This window comes from Pan troglodytes, chromosome 5 (genome assembly GCF_028858775.2).
Source record: "Pan troglodytes isolate AG18354 chromosome 5, NHGRI_mPanTro3-v2.0_pri, whole genome shotgun sequence".
NCBI classification, from domain to species: domain Eukaryota; kingdom Metazoa; phylum Chordata; class Mammalia; order Primates; family Hominidae; genus Pan; species Pan troglodytes.
In genome coordinates, this window is record NC_072403.2 from 21,704,823 (window position 1) to 21,724,929 (window position 20,107).

Sequence of the window (20,107 nt, forward strand, 5' to 3'; positions counted from 1 at the left end):
CAAAAGGTTCTATGTGATCAATTACCATTCTTGCTGCACTTATGTAAATAATCAGGCCAAATCTAATGAGACTAGATTTATTTTGTAAACAAGAATCAAGGAGTGCAGTAATTATAGAGAAAAATTTTATGTTTCAATGGAAAACAATAGTGCACCCTGGTAGGCTCTGTCTTGTACGTTTTGTCAGTCCTTAACAAATTCTCAATTCTTTTCATTTCCTCTGATCTGACTACAACTCTTCAAACTAACATTTCTAGTTTTTTTCCTACCCTCGTGGCTTGACATCATGCAGGACTAAAACTGCCCTTTTCCCAAAGTCCTGAAAGCTGAAGCTAGACAACTCTATATATAAGCTTCAAAGAAATCACAACAGATCACGTCTGGACAATCTTTGCTGGCTGCTGTAAGGGCCATTCAGAAAGTTCAACTAAATGCCAAATGCCATTACCAAAGACACTGAAACTGCAAACCAGGAAACCTGTCAGATTGCTACTGCCATCCTCATTCTACTGCCTAAAGATGCTCCGAGCCCATTATCTAGAAATTTTCTGAACTGTTTGCCCTTCAGATTCAGCAACTGCACTTATTAATTTTGGTTGGTTTTTCTTTTATTTATGTAGAAATTACTATTTCTTATTTCATGCCTAAATGTTTGTGTCAACGTCAGTAAATACAATCTACTACCAAGTCCGAGCAGATGGTTCCACTGGTTGGTAAAGAACAAAAGGCGACTGCAGGAGAAATGGACCTACATTGTAGCTATGTTACATTCTTGCTATGTCTCTTCTTTCCTTTGAACGAGAGGATGGATTGACAAAGAATCTCTCCTTGAACAAAGTTAGGCTCCTCTGAATCCTCTTCCCAACTAGTCCTCAACTTTTGGACTTCCGTGTCTATCTTTGCATCACTGAATTTTAGCAAGAATTCTGTCAAGTCAGTTTAGTCAGAGTCCTCCATCTTTGATATCTGACTAATTTCTTCATTCTCCATATCCCCCAGGAATTGCTCATTACCCTGGTCTGCCTTCAGCAAGAATCCTATTAGGTGAGTTTGGCAAAGAATTATCCTACCCTCTTACTAATTTTCTATCCATCTACCTCCCACCCAACTCCTTGGCTATAAATCTCTCCTTTTCCTTGTATGTGGAATGGAGTCCAATCTCTTTCCCCCACTGCAAAACCCCATGGTAGTACTCCCCCCTTACCATTCAAGTAAGTAGGCTGCCTTACCATTATACAAGTGTCACAAATAATTTTTTTCTTTAACAGAATGTAGAAAAATTAGCAATACAGACAAATACAAACAACTCTGTGGACTCCTTGGTTTGTATCTCTTCCATTTCTTTTCTATATATGCTTCCAACAATGGGGTCATACCAGAGTGACCACATTGTAACATGATTTTTCATGGCACCATGTATCATGATTTTTTTTTCATATCAGTAGACAGATTTCTGCAACATTTCAAGTAGCTGCATAGTATGGAGGCTTCGTGTTTTAGCTGGACAATGATCTATTGTTGAACGTTTTCATTTATCATCCCAACTTTTCTTTATTGAAAATAGTACTGACATGAATATCCTCTTGTAGCTAAATCTTCATACACATCTTTAATTATTTTCCCAAAACAAATTTCCAGAAGTGAAATTGCTGTACCAAAGGTCATGAATATTTTAAGGTTCTGATAAGCAGGACCAAACTGCCTTACAGAAAGTTTGTTCCAATTTACATTCCCATTCACAGTTAAAAATGACCAATTTCTCAAGGATCTCACAAATATTGCTTATTATACATACATATTTTTCCCATTTTGATGGTAGAAAATGGTATCTAGTTGCTATTTTAAGTTCACTTCTTTGATTACTAAAAAAATGAATATTTTAATGCTTATTTGCTGTTTGTTTTCCTTTTAATTCTTTGTTCTTTGTTAGTCCTTTTTCCCCAGTGGAATGTTCTTTTTTTCTCATTGATTCATAAGAGAATATTATATTAAGAATATTTATATTCTTACATATTAAAAATATTAATATTCTTACATATTAAATATATTAATATATATTAAGGATATTATATATTAAGAATATTACCATATTCTTCATATATTAAGAATATTACCATATTCTTCATATATTAAGAATATTACCATATTCTTCATATATTAAGAATATTACCATATTCTTCATATATTAAGAATATTACCATATTCTTCATATATTAAGAATATTACCATATTCTTCATATATTAAGAATATTACCATATTCTTCATATATTAAGAATATTACCCATTGGGTTTTTTATATTAGAAAATTTCTTTCCTAGATTACATGTGATATTTATTGTGAATTTTTTGAGGTACAGAAGTTTTAAAAGGAATTAATTAGTAATTGCTATATACTAATTATTTTGGTAGAGAATTATATTTTTTATAAAATATACAATTGAAAAAAGGGGAACAATCTTTGCTTAATTTCACCCAGTAGTTCTGGTATGGTTTGGCTGTGTCCCTGCCCAAATCTCATCTTGAATTGTAATCCCTGTAATCACCACATGTCGAGAGAGGGAGGTGATTGGATCATAGGAATCATGGGGTGGTTACCTTCATGCTGCTCTCTGACAGTGAGTGAGTTCTCAGGAGATCTGATGGTTCTATAAGTGGCACTTCCCCCTTTGCTTTCTTCACACTCTCTCTCGCCTACTGCCGTGTAAGATATGCCTGCTTCCCCTTCCACCATGATTCTAAGTTTCCTGGCCTCCCTAGCCATGGGGAACTGTGAGTCAATTAAACCTCTTTTCTTTATATTACCCAGTCTCAGGTATTTCTTTACAGCAGTGTGAAAATGACTAATACAAGTTCTGAAGAGCGACTTAAACTTAGAATCACCTGAGATGCATTAAAGCATCAGGTGTCCTGCTGTCTGGGGTCTACACTGAGGAGATTCTAATTGGTTTGAGGTGGGGCCTGACATTGTTGGGTTTATAAAGCTCTGCAGGTGATTCTAATTGCAGCTAGTGGACAAAGGGTAACTCTAGTTTTTCTCATGGTGCCAATAAGGTACAGAAATTTTAAGAAATATAGTCTCTGAACTGTGGCCCTGTATAAAACCATGGTGTTGTGGCAAACCTATCACAGGTTATAACATACAGTTTATTTAAGGTTTTAACATTTTAACCAGAGACACATATTTCCTACCACCAGGTTTCGTTTACCTCTCACAGTAAGTGACTTTCTGAAGTTACAATACTTGGACAAAGCAAGAAGCAGAGGATATGTTATTGGTGTGGTTAAGGGTGGTGTGGCTGTTGTTTTTTCCCTCAAGATTTTGCTTGTTGGCTTAAGGCCTTATTTACTTTTTTCTTGTACTAGGTGCATACACCTAGAGCAATAACTAATACTAGTACGATTACTACTAACACCATTCCTGTTGCATAGATCAGAGCAACTCAAAGTTTAATCTGCAAAGGAAACACCTGGAGATCTCTTAACATGCAGATTCTGATTCTGTAGAACTGGGGCTTCCTGGGATTCTGCATTTCTAACAAGTTCCCAGCGGGAACAAGTGATGCTGCTGGTCCTTGGGCCATACTTTGAGCAACCAGGTAATGATTGATGAGACTGGGTTTAGAGATTAACCACATTTCTAGGAAGTAGCAGAGTACGTATTAAGACCCAAGTTAGCTTGACTTCAAGGTCACTGCCTCAATATCTAACAAAATGACACACGCATTTGCCTTTTGATCCAGCGATCCCAATTCTAAAAATCTGTGAAGATTTACTTTCAAAATATAAAAAATATGTAAGTACAAGGGAAGGCACTGCAGCATGATTTGTGATAGTAAAATACTGGAAACAATCTGAATGCTCATTCACCTATGTCCGTACAATGAAGTACTATGCAGCTGGAACAAAGAATGAGGAAGATCTCTATGACCTGAGCTGGAGTGATGTCCAGGTCATCATTTGCTGATGAGTGAATAAGGCAAAATGAAAAAGAATATATAGTATGCTATTCCTTTTGGGAAAAACAAAGGGATATACAAAAATACATATGTGTCTCCTCCTTCAGTGCAAAAGAAATACAGGAAGGATAATCCAGAAACTAAGATGGTTGAGTATCTGCTGGGAATCGGATGCGAGTGATGAGGAGAGAGCAACACTTTCTGAACATACCATTTTGTATAGCTCTGGCTCTTAGAAATATAATGATATTAGGCTGGCCACAGTGGCTCATGCCTGTAATCCCAGCACTTTGGGAGGCCAAGGTGGGCGGATCACCTGAGGTCAGGAGTTTGAGACCAGCCTGGCCAACATGGTGAAACCCCGTCTCTACTAAAAAAAAAATACAAAAATTAACACACGCCTGTAATCCCAGCTACTACTTGGGAGGCTGAGGTGGGAGAATTGCTTGAACCTGGGAGGCAGAGGTTGCAGTGAGACAAGATTGAGCCACTGTACTCCAGCTTAGGTGAGAGAGTGAGACTCCATCTCAAAAAAAAAAAAAAGAAAGAAATATAGTGATATTTTACATACCCTCTAAAATAAATGTGTAAATAAAGTTAACCAGGATGAGGAGGCACAGAGTAATATGAGGCCCAAAATGGAATACAAGCAATAACAAATGAACCTAAATGTATTACAAATGAGTAATATAACCATACAGAAGGGGAGGATGAAGAATCTAAGAAACTTTAGAAAATAGTATCTTGACTGCGTATGTAAGTACGTAAGGCTAAAGACAGAAAGAACTGTAGATAAATGTTATACTCTAGTTGGCAAATCTGTTTCCCATTGGGGTAATGGGTTAGCAATTCTGCAACCCCAAAATGTATAGTTTGGGCAAATAAGCAATCAACTCATCTTGATTTTCCTGGACTTCCCTGGTTTTAAAACAGAAAGTCCTATGTCTCAGGAGCCCTCTCAGTCCCTGGCAAACAAGAAAGGTTGGACACCCTATATACATGTGAACGTATTTTAGATCAGAAGAGTAAGACCTCATTGCTGGAGAAAAAAAGCTACAAATAAGAAAGGGAAAAGAAATTAATCTTGTGGTGTTAGATTGGAACTGGAGGTGTCAATATAAATTTGTGGTTTTTAATGCAAAAATAAACCATTGAGTGTGTATGTGTTAGTATACACACACAGTATTTCCTAACTCTGCTTGCTTTGAGGCCTAAGGACAATGACCCAGTAGCACAGAGATTTTAGTTTTGAAATACCTTTCTAAAATCAAAGAAACAAGGGCTCTTTGGAGAAGTTGATTCCAGACTAGGGCAGGGAAATACAAGATAAGCCTGTGGTGCCAGAAGTTAAGAAAGTGCTTGAAAAGAATTGGGTACATTAAAAGGACACAGGAATCAACCTGAAGGAGCTCTCGATTGCCAAAGCTGAAACAATTTAAACAACAGGATGGGCATAGTGGTTCATGCCTGTAATCTCAGCAGTTTGAGAGGTCGAGGTGGACAGATTGCTTGAGCCCAGGAATTTGAGACCCGCTTGGGCAACATAGCAAAACCCCAACTCTATTAAAAATACAAAAATTAGCAGGGTATGGTGGTGTGTGCCTGTAATCCCAGATACCCAAGAGGGTGAGGTGGGAGGATCACTTGAGCCTGAGAGTTCCAGGCTGCAGTGAGCCGAGATTGCACCACTGCACTCCAGCCTGAGTAACAGAATGAGACCCTGTCTCAAAAAAGAAACAAACAAAACAACCTTAAGTAACAAAGTAAATGATAGTGTTGGATTATAACCCATAGAATGAAGTGCATATCCATGAGTTCGCACTGATATAAATAATTGAGCAAATAAGTAAACAGGGGAGAAGGGACAGCTTTTCTTTACAGAGGAACTCATATGTAGAAGGACCGAGCGAAGTGAAAATCATCACTAGGTGAACATCATAGTAAAAATTACTGTGGACAAAATCCACTGATGGATGCTAAAATTAGTGGGCAAAAGTTCAAAGAGAAACAAAATGCTAGCCTTGTCTCAAGTATCTTCCCCAGGATATTTATCAATTACCGAGAAGAAAATGGTAACTTTACAGTAGAGAAACTTTGTACACACTACCTAAGCCCAGTGATCAATGTTAACATCGCCAGTAATAAGACATTAACTTCATGAAACCCCTGCTATGACGCACTGAGGACAAAAACACACTGCTGTGGTGTTCTTGCCAAAAATTGCACAACCTCAATCTGGTCATGAGAAAACATCTGACAAACCCAGACGGATATTTTATGAAATAACTGGCCAGTGCTCCTCAAAAGGGTCAAGGCCTTGATGGATAAAGAAGGACCAAAAAACTATCCCAGATTGGAGGATACTAAGAAAACATGACAACTGTATGCCATGTGGAATCCTGGATTGGATACTGGAACAGAAAAAGAATATTGGGGGAAAACGTGAAATGTGAATAACGTCTATTTTTTAGTTAATAGTATAGGCTGAGTGCAGTGACTCACGTTTGTAATCCCAGTGCTTTGGGAGGCTGAGGCTGAAGGACTGCTCTCTGAGGCCGAGAGTTTGAGACCAGCCTAGGCAACAAAGTGAGACCCCATCTCTACAAAGTTTTTAAAAATAGCCAGGCATGGTGATGCATGCCTGTAGTCCCAGCTACTCAGGAGGCTACGCTTGGAGAATCACTTGAACCCAGGAGTTTGAGGTTACAGTGAGTTATGCTTGCATCAGCCTCCAGCCTGGACAACAGAGTGAAACCTTGTCTCAAAAAGAAAAAAAAAGATATAGTATCAATGTTGATTTAATGATGTCATGGTTTTGATCATTATTATATAGTTTTATAATTTTTTAACATTAGAGGAAGCTGGGTCAAAGGTATATGCAGGCTCTCTATACTATTTTTGCAATTTTTACATCTAAAATTATGTCAAAATAAAACATAAAAATCTAAAAATAAAAAATAAAGTCACAGCCCTTCCCACTATGAGGCCATTTCATAGTTGGTACCTGCTTGCCAGCTGCCCCACCCCAAAGCTCTGTGATATAATGAATCTCCCTTACCTAGCTCTGTTACTCAGTACAACACTGACACATCAAGGTGCTCAGGAAATGATTGGTTTTTACTAGTTTATCACTAGATAATAATGTACTATTTTAAGTTACTTTACTTGGCTAATGGATGGTTATTTGGTGACAAGCTGGTGGCAGGGTTCTCCCTGTTTTTTAAAGCTGGTCTGAGTCAGCATGAAACTTTCTCACTCTGGGCATCTTGGGCTATGATCACAAGAACAAAGCGAATTCTGATTTTCTTTTCCTAATCAGATCCAACTCTATTGTTAATTTTACAGTTGCAAATAATGCTAGACAGCATTTATTATATGCCCGCTCAGAATCATATTCAAAACCAGGAAATCCACATTTGTTCCTATAGGTGCATTTTTAGACATCACCTTATAAAGCGTGGAATTGTAAAATTCTACTTTCTGTATGTTACCCTCTTCAATCACAGCAGAGACTTGTGATCCCCTAAAGGGCAGAGTGCACAACATCCATCCTTCAGTCATCTGGATTACCCTGTTTGTTCTCTGATCTTTGGTCCTCCATTCTCCAGTTCCTGGTTTCTGCTCTTTTGGAGTCACACAGCTTAGTTCTCTCACCTGGAAAAAGAGAGAAGATAATATCACAAAGCAGGGTTGTGGTGAGGATTAGAAAACATGATGTGTAAATAACTATGGTACAAAAGCATGCACAAGTGCTTAATACATGTTCACTTCCTTGTTTCCTTCAGTTTCTTCTGTGCCACAGGGCCTGCTTAACCCATTAACAACATATAACAGAGTCTGGCATTAAATAAGGTTTGATACAGTCCTCAAACTACAAACTAGAGTGTTAACCTAAAGGCTACTGTTCCAAGGTTTATAAAAAATTATAAGATTATATAAAGTGCCCTAACTATAAGCTCAGCAAACACGTAAACAATCTAAATATTCAGTATTATAAATTTGATCAATAGAAAATACACTGATGGTGATAAGTATCAAACATTCTCTGGGCAGTTGTATTTGTCTCTTATAGGAAGTTTTTAAAGAGATGATTTGCATAATTCAGACCTCTTAGAAAGTTTTTAGAACATATTTGGACTGATGACTTCTTTTTTATCAGTTATTCAGTAGTACACAGAGACGTGTTCCGTGAATATGTGTTATTAATCATGATAATTAAGATGACAATGGTGTTTGATACTGACAAATTCATTTTAAAGAATTAATCCAATTTTTGCCCTCTTTAACATCCTCAATCTTCTTATTTAAAATTGTAATAGTTATAGAAACAAAGGTTTATTAAAAGCTTACTATATTATAGGCATTATTCTAAATCTTGTACATGTATTAACTTTTTAAATTCTCCCCAAAACCCTGTTATAATGATAACAGCTCGTGGTTCTATAGCATTTACTATGTGCCAGAAATTGTTCAAACACTTTATATGCTTTAATTCACTTACATCTCACAGCAGAAATGTGATGAAATTATAGTTGTTAACTTATTTATAAGGAGAATAAAAGTAACTTGCTGAAGACTACAAGCTCAGGCAAAATCAAAGTACTAGGAAATAATAAATGTCATTCTATCACTTTACTTTTGGCTGTCATGGGTCCTATTTAATTTTATGTCTGCCAACAAAAGAACACTTAACACTGTGTCCTAATAACAGATAAACTAGACCATTAAAGGGGACTTCAGATCACCATCAGAGAATTGCTAAAATGATCACAATATCCTGAATATGCTTGATGTGTTTTCCTTTGTCATTTTCAACATTTTGCTGAATTTCTTGTCTCTGGGTGTGTGTGTGTGTGTGTGTGTGTGTGTGTGTGTGTGTGTGTATGTGACAGAGAGACAGAGAGCGAGCGAGCACGCGCACAAGAGAGCGCTCCTTTCCTGCCCTCCTGGCTTGACATCATGGAGAACTAAAACTGCCCTTTTCCCAATGTCCTGAAAGCTGAAGCTAGACAACTCTATATAAACTTCATATAATTCATAACAGATAATGTCTGGACAACCTTTGCTGGCTGCTGTGAGGGCCATTCAGAAAGTTCAACTAAACACCAAATGCCACTAACAAAGACACTCAAACTGCAAACCAGGAAACCTGTCAGATTGCTACATGCCTGGTACCTGAACCTGCTGTAGCCATCTTGCACCCAAAGGGGAGTTAGCACACTGAGGATAGAGGGGAAAGAATCTGGGTCTTTGATGATACAATTGAGTAGGTGAACCAATGGATCCTGGAATTACTATACCTCTCTTATATAAGACAATAGGCTTATTGTGAAAGCAATTTTCAGTTTGGGTATCTATACTTGAAGCCAAAAGCCTTCTGATACAGACATATTAACTATACTCATATTTCCCTCCATGTTCATGTAATAGTTGTTTCACAGAGGGAAATATGAGTATAGTTAATATGTCTGTATAAGAGTATACCTTATCTTGGTTTACTCTTCAGAGATATAAACATGCAAACCACACATACACACAAACACACCAGGAGGTCTCACTACAAATCAGTGCAGTAACAATCCCCAAATCTCAGTGGCTTAAAACAACAAATGTTTATTTCCTGCCACGCATGCCTGCTGCTCATGTCTACTGTGAGTTGGCTCTATGTCATCCTCTCTCTGGGACCAAGACTGATGGAGAGCACTAACTTGAAAAAGTGCATGTCACTGCAGCAGAGAACAAAATACATCCCATGGATCGCATACTGGCAATTGGATGCTGTAGCCCAGGAGTGACACACATCATTTCCTCTTCCAACTCACTGGCCAGAACTAGTCACACAACCCTGCCCAACCACAGGACAGCAAGGAAATGCAATGGGATCATGTGCCTGGAATGAGAGGAGAAGTGGAACGGCACTAAGGACTACCAAAGTTTATTAAGTATTGAAGCTGCTAAATAAGGCTATTCAACAGGGGAGGGGAAATGAGGGGTGGCAGGTAAACAGGGGAAAGAGTTTTGTTGTTGTTGTTAGCATTTGGATTTTCTTAAACTTTGAAAGATTGAAGTATGACCATAGAGATAAGTGTGCAAATCATAAATGTACCGCTCAATGATCAGAAAGTGAACTCATTTGTAAAATTACCTAGATCAAGAAATAAAATATTACCAGTTCCCTAGAAACCCACGTTGTGACCCCTCCAATTTCTACTTCTGTTCTTCCTCCCAAAGTTATCCTATAGACTGAAAATTTAAAAGAAATACACATTTTCACACTCATCATGAGGGAAGTAGAAAGTATCATTCCTTTGGGGTTTCTCTAAACCTTGGGGAGAATGACTATATTGTTATTTTGGATAACTGAAACCTACAGAGGGTAAAGAATGAATCTGAGTTTACTAGGAAGTAGCACAAACCAGGGAGAACTAGGTTCTCTGAGACTTGGAGGATGGAAAGTTCTGTGAATGGAGATGATACAGGTACTTGCTCCCCTGCACTCCTCAAGGTGTCAGGACCTACGATGATGCTGTACCTTGCTTCCTGGGAGTTAGCATTGGCCATCTTGGCTTTGGAGGCTTGCAGCCCAGACTGAGGCAGACTGGAATGCTGATGAGTTTCTCTGTGGCAGCTATGCCTGATAAACAGCAGAGGGCCAAACTCAACGCTGGTACTGGGAAATGACAGGAGAAAGAGAAGTGATAGCAACCAAACCGGACTAAGGCCAGGCCCTGCCCTATCTCCTGGCCAACACTCAGGATTCCCATTCTATACAATGGGCAAGTGGTGGTGGTGGTAGTTAAGTGTCCCAGTAATGACCACTTTTGTATGTCCTCCCAGCCAAGGAGGTGGAGGCACAAAGCCAGATATAATTTAGCTTAAAACACAAAACAGGCCAGGCATGGTGGCTCACAACTGTAATTCCAGCACTTTGGAAGGCAGAGGTGGGTGGGTCACTTGAGCTCAGGAGTTCAAGACCAGCCTAGGAAACATGGCAAAACCCCTCTCTCTACAAAAAATACACAAATTAGCCAAGTGTGGTGGCGCATGCCTCTAGTTCCAGCTACTCAGGAGGCAGAGGTGGGAGGATCACTTATGCCTGGGAGGTCGAGGCTAGTGAACCCTGATCTTGCCACTGCACTCCAGCCTGGGCAACAGAGTGAGACCTTATCTCAAAAAAAAATAAATAAAAAATAAAAAATAAACCGCACAAAAACAACCCACCAAAATTAAACATTAAAAAACAAAAAAAATTATGCTGTTTCTAGCCCCTGGATTTAAGGAGCAAATTTAAGTGGAGCCATGTCTGGACTCTGCAGAAAATGTTGCAGTTTACTGGTGATGTCTACCATGGGCGCATCTAAAGCTACGCTGTCTGCCATCTTTGTTGTGGAGTTTGGTAAAATCATGTTCCTCTCCCTCCTCACTTATGGGATAGGGTGGGTAGGGCCTCTTTCCTCAGTTGTTATCTGAGCAGAGGATAGTAATTCCATCTTCCTTCAGTGCCAGGTGGGCTGTGAATGTGAACTTGTCCTCAAAATGCAGTTTCACCTTCCTGTTGTTGATGTCCAAGTCTGAGGTAAAGCAGCGGAGCAGAGGGTTGGCAGTGTGTGTGTTCTCTGTGAAGCCCAAGGTGTACCAGTACCCTGACATAAACTGGGGAAGGGGCACACAATGAGTGTATCATTCCGGGTCCAACCAGAGAAGAAGATGGATATGTATATATAATTCATTTGAAACACAATTATAGGAGCTGGCTAAGCAGCCTCCCCAAGGCTGTTTCCTTGACTAATGTTTGAGCCTGAAGTCCATGAGCAGGCAGGCAAGGAGAGCTGATGAGAGCAATCTAGAACCCCACGGGTTCTAGGCCAGACTGAAACTCATCCTTTTTTTTCCCTCTCACCTTGATGATGAGGGTATCCTGCAGAAGTTGAGGCCCTGTGTCATGTTGCTGAACAAGTCATCACCCACCCCAGGGGTCAGAGAAGCTGTAGGAAGGTCCAGAGGGAAGGGAGGGCAGCGACAGGCCCAACCACAGCTTCATGTCAACGAGGTGAGTCAGCAGATCAGCAAAGCCTGTCCATGTGCTGCAAAATAGCTGTCCCTGCCATGCCTCCCTCCATCTCTCATGAGAGAATAGCCCTCTAGCTCTTCCTAACTGGAAACACAGGAGAAAGAATTCTGGCAAATGTAGTCTAACCTAGCCAAGTTAGCATATTCCAAAGCTCACTAAGGCTGTGGCTCTGCCCACTTCTCAGGAAGTGAGTTTGGTCTTTAAACCAATACCATGTGGCCTCCCGTTTCCCCAGCTGTTTTCTGCCTCTGCTGGCAGAGCCGCTTGTGTTAGTCCAGGCCAAGGAGCAGACACCAAGCTAGATTACATGTGCAAGATATTTACTAGGGGAAACACCTATGAAAGAAAACAGGGAGGAAGCCGAGAGAAACTTGGAGAGCTTTCATACCATGATGCGAGTCCAACCTGGGGGAAGGAAGAAATGAAGGTTGGATAGAAACGACAGACTTCGATGCAATTCTAAGGAAGGTTGGGCAATGCTGCCTGTCAGAGCAGCCCTGCTTTTCCCTGAGGCAGGTCTGTTTTAGCATCCCGTTGTGCTTAGGAGCAGCATTTGGGAAGTGTGGCCTGCAGGAAAACGCAGAGTTGCATTTCAGAGCACAGCGTTGAGGGCTCCTAGATCAATTGCTCTCCCGGCAATAGAAGGTCCAAGGGTGCCTTGTCCTGGCCATGCTGCCTCGTTCTCATTTCTTGCTTTGGTCAAAACTCAGAATCAGCCCACCTTCCTCTTTTGGAGCATGAGAACTAACTAACTAGGGCCAGGAGTCTTGCTGGCGCCTCTTTTGCCCAATGCCTGATTTCTGTTCAATCAGGATAAGCTTTGTCAGGAGGAGATGGTGGCCATACTTGGAGGTGAAGGGAATTCCAGAATATTCAAGGAAGATGGAATTGTTGCCTCGATCATACAACTGGTCTAACCTTAGGTCATTTTATGAAAGTGTTTGGCTAAATTAAACACTCCTGAAGCCCTGTGATTTATTACATATTTCTTAAGGAAAAAAAAAACAGAACCAATGAAGTTTTCTGCTATGAAGGGGGAAGTATGGGATTTGCTAGAGACAGGGATTTGGAAAATATAGGTCAAGGCATTTTCTGCAGTCTTTTATTTCTATTCTCTTGAGAAATCAAAGGTAAGCATCTGTAACAAATGAATGTGATGAAATGGAAATAATTTTTGCCTAGGCATTGGAAAGTTAAGGATTCATTAAAATGTTAACTCCTGGAAGGCAAGGATTGTTTTTCTGAAGCTGTGTGACACCTAGCGGGTATCTGTACAAAACAGGACTTAGTTACTCTTTGGCAGTGAGTCTTTTGAATTTTCGGCTTTCTTTTCATAGTTGCATTACAGCAAAAATAAATTAATTCACATTGTTCATGGGAAATGTGGGGTGGAATGCACCACAGCCTTACCAAAGCCTGATATTAGTATCTCGCGTTTACAGCAAACAAACTCCAGTTTTGCAATAAGTGCAAATTACACTTTTGCAATTCTACTTTTTCTGTAATGCTCACTCACCAGAGATTCTTTTCCGATCGAGCATACAGTCCCCATCATGGTTTCTCATCTACGCAAAGATGGAGTGTGAGTGGCTCTCCTGACCTTTGTTCTCAGTTTTCTGCCCTTAGGGTCAAATTTTTTATGCACTTTTAATGAGAATTCGTATCATTTTTTTTCAATGAAAATACGAAGGGCTGATTGGCTAGATTGTTGAAGCCTGTACTGACAGCTAATAAACGAAAAGGATCATCAAGGAATCATCTCCCTTCCAGTGTACCTGCCTAATGGGAAAAACACAGAGGTAAATTGTCTTTATTCCCTGTTAAGCCCTAAAAATGGGAACAACAATGCCTTCGGATTCAAATTCCCTAGAGAGCATTTGTTTTTTTCAAGGTTACAGAGGAATAAGCCTCACACGCTCCTTAGGCCCCACCGACCTCCTAATCAGCTCAGGAGATACTGAAAAGCAACCCTCTATTAGTAATTGCTGGCTAGGACACTGTCTTGAAAGAACTTGTTTTCCCCTAATTTAGAGCAGTCCCCTGGGTGTAGCAATGTTTGCCGGAGCTTGGTAAACAGTCTGTCTGACACATTGCAGTTGCTGGCAGCTTCACACCAAGATCCTCATCAGGTCTAAAGACTCAGAAGTGAATTCATTAATATCTCCCAGACAAGGACTTCCACTACTGCAACATTTATCAGGAACTAGGATGAAGAATGAATTGGGGCCCGGTATGGTGGCTCACGCCTGTAATCCCGGCACTTTGGGAGCCCAAGGTGAGCGGATCACTTAAGGTCAGGTGTTCAAGACCAGCCTGGCCAATATGGAGAAACCCCGTCTGTACTAAAAATACAAAAAATTAGCCAGGCATAGTGGTGAGCACCTGTAACTCCAGCTACACGGGAGGCTGCAGTAGGAGAATCGCTTGAACCTGAGAGGCAGAGGTTGCAGTGAGCCAAGATCAGAGTGAGACTTTGTCTCAACAACAAAACATGAATTGGAAACACGTTAAGAGCCCCAACCTTGGATTACTTAGAAACAAACCTGAATCTCTTTCCCACTGATAACAGTGTCTCTGTTTACCCATTTTCTTCCACTTTATTCTTCATAGCCAGGCCTATCGATTTTGCCTGTAAAAAGTCTCTCATTGCTGCCTCATTCTCTTTTCTCCCACAATCAGGGATTGTGTTCAGCTACACTTGTAAGGTACAGGTAAAGCCATCACAGCTGGCAAATAGCCACTGGTGAGTGCTTCCCCCCACCCCATTATCAGCCCTGGGCCAACCCAGCGCACACCAGAGCACCACGCTGGCCACAGCTCCAGCCCAGTTAGATGATCTGCTCTACCTAAGTTTTTACCACCTGTGATAGGCTGATAAAAGTCCCCCAAATATATCAGGTCTGTGGTAGCTTACCTTGAAAGTCAGACACCTGTGAATATTATTTTAAGTGGTCAAAGATGTCATTAAGTGAAGGATTTTGAGAGGAGAAGATTGTATTGGATTATCTCGGTGGAATTCTAATGTAACCCCGTAGTATGCCTCTAAAGGAGCAAACAGATTTTGTGTCCGGAATTGGTGGGTTCTTGGTCTCACTAACTTCAACAATGAAGCCGCAAACCCGTTCAGCAAGCGTTACAGTTTTTAAAGGCAGCGTATCCAGAGTCTGTTACCTCCTGATGTTCGGATATATTCGGAGTTTCTTCCTCCTAGTTGATTTATGTTCTCGCTAGCTCACGAGTGAGGCTACAGACTTTCACAACACCGTCACAGCCGTTACGACTACTTAAAGCAAGACAGCCTTCACTCCTCCTGGTGGGTTTATGGTCTCACTGGCTTCAGAAGTAAAGCTGCAAGTCTTCGCGATGAGTGTCACAGCTCCAAAACTAACGTACACCCAAACACTGAGCAACAGCAAGACCTATTGCAAAAGAACAAAGATTCCAGGATGAGAAACCAACCCAGAGCGCTTTGCTACTACTGGCTTGGGGGGCAGCCTGCTTTTATTCTCTTATCTGGCCCCACCCACATCCTGCTGATTGGTCCATTTCACAGAGAGCCGATTGGTCTGTTTTACAGAGAGCTGATTGGTCCATTTTGACAGGGTGCTGATTGGTGCATTTACAATCCTTGAGCTAGACACCAAAGTTCTCCACCTCCCTACTAGATTAGCTAGATACAGAGTGTCGATTGGTGTATTTACACACCCTGAGCTAGACACAGAATGCTGATTTGGTGTATGTACAATCCCGTAGCTAGACATAAAGGTTCTCCAAGTCCCCACCAGATTAACTAGATACAGAGTGCCGATTGGTGTGTCCACAAACCCTGAGCTAGACACAGAGTGCTGATTGGTGTGTTTATAAACCTTGAGCTAGATACAGAGTGCTGATTGGTGTGTTTACAATCCCTTAGCTAGACATAAAGATTCTCCGAGTCCCCACCAGACTCAGAAGCCCAGCTGGCTTCACCCAGTGGATCCTGCACCATGCCACAGGTGGAACTGCCTGCTAGTCCCACCCCGTGTGCTTGCACTCCTCAGCCCTTGGGCAGTCGATGGGACTGGGTGCCGTGGAGCAGGGGGCGGCAGTCGTTCGGGAGGCTCAGGCTGTGCAGGAGCCCACGGTGGGGGGGCAAGGCTCAGGCATGGCTGGCTGCACGTCCCAAGCCCTGCCCCGTGGGGAGGCAGCTAAGGCCCAGTGAGAAATCGAGTGCAGTGCCGGTGGGCCAGCACTGCTGTGGGGACCCGGCGCACCCTCCGCAGCTGCTGGCCCCGGTGCTAAGCCGTTCACTGCCCGGGGCTAGCAGGGCCGGTTGGCCGCTCTGAGTGCGGGGCCTGCCAAGCCCACGCCCACCCGGAACTCTAGCTGGCCTGCAAGAGCCACGCGCAGCCCCGGTTCCTGCCCGTGCCTCTCCTTCCACCCCTTCCCGTAAGCCGAGGGAGCCGGCTCCAGCCTCGGCCAGCCCAGAGAAGGGCTCCCACGGTGCAGCGGTGGGCTGAAGGACTTCTCAAGCGTGGCCAGAGTGGACGCCAAGGCCGAGGAGGCGCCGAGAGTGAGTAAGGGCTGCGAGGGCTGCCAGTACGCTGTCACCTCTCAATTTGACAGCTGACACACAAAGAAGAAGGCCATGTGAATATGAACAGGGAGAGACTTGAAGATATTGGCCTTGAGAATTGAAGCGTTGTAGCCATAAACTCAGGAATACCAGAGCTACCAGAAACTGTTAAGAGGCAAGTAACCCATCTTCTCCTATGGTTTTTGGCAGAAGCATGGTCCTATTGACACCTCTATTTCAGACCTCTGAAATCCAGAACTGTGAGAGAATAAATTTCTGTTGCTATAAGCCTCCCAGTTTGTGATAATTTGTTATAGCAGCCCTAAGAAACTAATATACCACCTTGTACCAGAATCATAGCAGCCTCCCAGCTGACTTCTTTTTTTTTTTTTTTTTCTTTTTTTTTGAGATGGAGCCTCTCTCTGTCGTCCTGGCTGGAGTACAGTGGTGCAGTCTCAGCTTACTGCAACCTCTGCCTCCCAGTTTCAAGCGATTCTCTTGCCTCAGCCTCCCAAGTAGCTGGGATTACAGGCATTGGCCACCACTCCTGGCTAATTTTTTTGTTTGTTTGTTTTTGGTAGAGATGGGGTTTCACCATGTGGGCCAGGCTGGTCTCGAACTCCTGACCTCAGGTGATCCACCCACCTCAGACTCCCAAAGTGCTGGGATTATAAGGGTGAGCCACTGCGCCCAGCCCCAGCTGACTTTTTGCAGGGCAGCTCTCTCCTTCCTAACCAGCCCTGCCCACTTAATTTTCCTGAGCTCCTCTGCATGGTTTCCGAAACTTTCTATAATGTATTCCTGTCGCTTACTGGCACAGCTTTAGTTTCCGTGAATAGTAATAATAATAACTTTATTGAGTGCTTTCGATGTGCTAAGCACTGTGCTGAAAGCTTTATTGCAAGTGTGACATTTCATTCTTGCAACAACACATTGAGTTTAGTATTATTATGCTTACTTTACAGAAGAGGAAACTGATGCCCAAAGAAGTTAGGTAGCTGTTCACATGAATGGCAGAGCTGCAGGCACCCTCATGCTCTCAGCCAGTGTACTGTTTTTGTTCTCCCTCCCATCTGCTTGTTTAAAACTCACCCTCATTCCAGACTCAGTGCATAGACCACCTTCCCTCCAAACCAAGTTCTCTTCTTCCGTAAAATATCTTCTTGAAATATAATAAAAGATTTTTAAAAAACGTCTAAAGTTTTTTTGTTTTTTGTTTTTGAGACGGAGTTTCGTTCTTGTGGCCCAGGCTGGAGTGCCGTGGCACGATCTCAGCTCACTGCAACCTCTGCCTCCCGGGTTCAGGCTATTCTTCTGCCTCAGCCTCCTGAGTAGTTGGGATTACGGGTACCTCCACCACGCCTGGCTAATTTTTGTATTTCTAGTAGAGACGGGGTTTTACCATGTAGGCTAGGCTGGTCTTGAACTCCTGACCTCAGGTGATCTGCCTGCCTTGGTCTCCCAAAGTGCTGGGATTACAGGCGTGAGCCACCGTGCCCGGCCAAAAGTACTTTCCATTCCCTATAGAAAATGTGGAAAATACAAGGAAGAAAATGCAGCTCCTGAGTATTTCAACCTTGGAGGGTTTTCTTCCTAAGTGTAATTAAAAATGTAGATTTTAAAAATTAGAATTATTCTTTTTATCCTATTTTGTAATATGGTATTGGCTCAGAAACATAGCCCTTCCCCAAAGTTTTTTTTATTGTTCCATGCATGTTAGTTTTCTAAGTAGATTTTAAACCTAGAAAGCAGAGGTCATGATGTATACCATTTCGACATTTCTAGTTACCTCAGAGTATATAATTGGGCACATGGCACTCATTCAATAAACACTTGAATTAACTAAGAAAAATGTTTAATCAACAAATATTTATTGAGTGGGGTAGGCTTCTCTGACCTTTTAGTTAACAATAAACTTAATCTGTGAGTTGAAAGCCCAGCTGAACAACTCACTTTAGGTTGGAATAACCTGCTGATCTTGGAGACAGAAGCTCATGCCACTTATTATTGTCTAAACATAGGGTGAGCCATTAAAGCTCTGTCAGCCTCATTTCTCCAACTGTATAGGTGAGAAATGTGTGCTTGATTACCTTATTGACTCTCTCACCTCTTCCAGGATTATGTGAGAACCAAATGAGGTAATGTTCAAATGACATAATACACAAGAGCACTCCATAAAATAAGGAGGTATGTTATCATTCTTCTTTCTAACCTTGCTATAGTGGGTGAAATGTGTTCTGAATATACTTACAATTTGTCCCCACTATTGATCACATCTACATCTTGGTAACATGATCTAATATTATAGACTCCAAATTATTAGCATTTATATTTTAAATTATTACTTTTTTTTTTTTTTGAGACAGAGTCTTGTTCTGTTGCCCGGGCTGGAGTGCAGTGGCGTGATCACAGCTCACTGCAGCCTCGACTTCTCAGGCTCAAGCGACCTTCCCATTTCAGCCTCCCAAGTAGCTGGGACCACAGGCACACCACCATGCCATGCTAATTTTATTTTATTTTATTTTTGTAGACATGAGGTCTCCCTGTGTTGCTCAGCCTGGACTGAAACTCCTGGGCTGAAGTGATCATCTCACCTCAGCCTCTCAAAGAGCTTGGATTACAGGTGTGAGCCATCCTGCTTTTCCTAGGATTTTAATCATATTTACAACAATTTTTAAAACTTAGTTTTAGTGCTCACTGCTAGTTCCCTTCAGTCATGACTTTCTTATTCAGTGTTTGAATTCTTTACTTTGTGAATATTTCCAAGTAATTGTTTTAGAAAAAACACAAGTGGTAAATCATCCAGTTCTTTAATGTCTGGACAATGTCTGAATATTCTTCTGTTGCCCTTTATATTAGAGTTGCCAGATACAGGACACCCAGTTACATTTGAATTTTCAGATCATCAGTGAAAACATTTTAGTATAAGTACGTCCCATGTAGTATTTAGGACATACTTACATTACAAGCATATTCATTGTTTATTTTAAATTTAAATTCAACTGGGTGTTATGTTTGTGTTTTAATTTTCTCAACTTGGTAGCCCTAAAATATATACAACAATTTGATTATAGAATTATTGGGTTATAGCCTTTTCCTCTCAAATCTTTGAAAGTGATACACCATTAACTTCTTTTTTTTATTATTATACTTTAAGTTTTAGGGTACATGTGCACAACATGCAGGTTTGTTACATATGTATACATGTGCCATGTTGGTGTGCTGCACCCATTAACTCGTCATTTAACATTAGGTATATCTCCCAATGCTATCCCTCCCCCATCCCCCCACCCCACAACAGGCCCCGGTGTGTGATGTTTCCCTTCCTGTGTCCATGTGTTCTCATTGTTCAATTCCCACCTATGAGTGAGAACATGTGGAGTTTGGATTTTTGTCCTTGTGATAGTTTGCTGAGAATGATGGTTTCCAGCTTCATCCATGTCCCTACAAAGGACATGAACTCATCATTTTTTATGGCTGCATAGTATTCCATGGTGTATATTTGCCACATTTTCTTAATCCAG

General features: G+C 41.4%; 1 long non-coding RNA gene across 2 annotated transcripts in view; it reads right to left on the reverse strand.

Annotated features, from left to right (window-relative positions):
- LOC129144217 (uncharacterized) overlaps window positions 1-15,553 on the reverse strand; it is a 34,866-nt gene extending 19,313 nt beyond the window's left edge. For both annotated transcript variants that reach the window (XR_008548427.2, XR_008548426.2), the window contains exons 1-2: window positions 14,943-15,553; window positions 7,528-7,611 (exon numbers count right to left, since the gene is read on the reverse strand). This is a non-coding gene — a long non-coding RNA (uncharacterized LOC129144217). The remainder of the gene's footprint in view (window positions 1-7,527; window positions 7,612-14,942) is intronic.
- Between the last annotated feature and the right edge of the window lie 4,554 nt (window positions 15,554-20,107).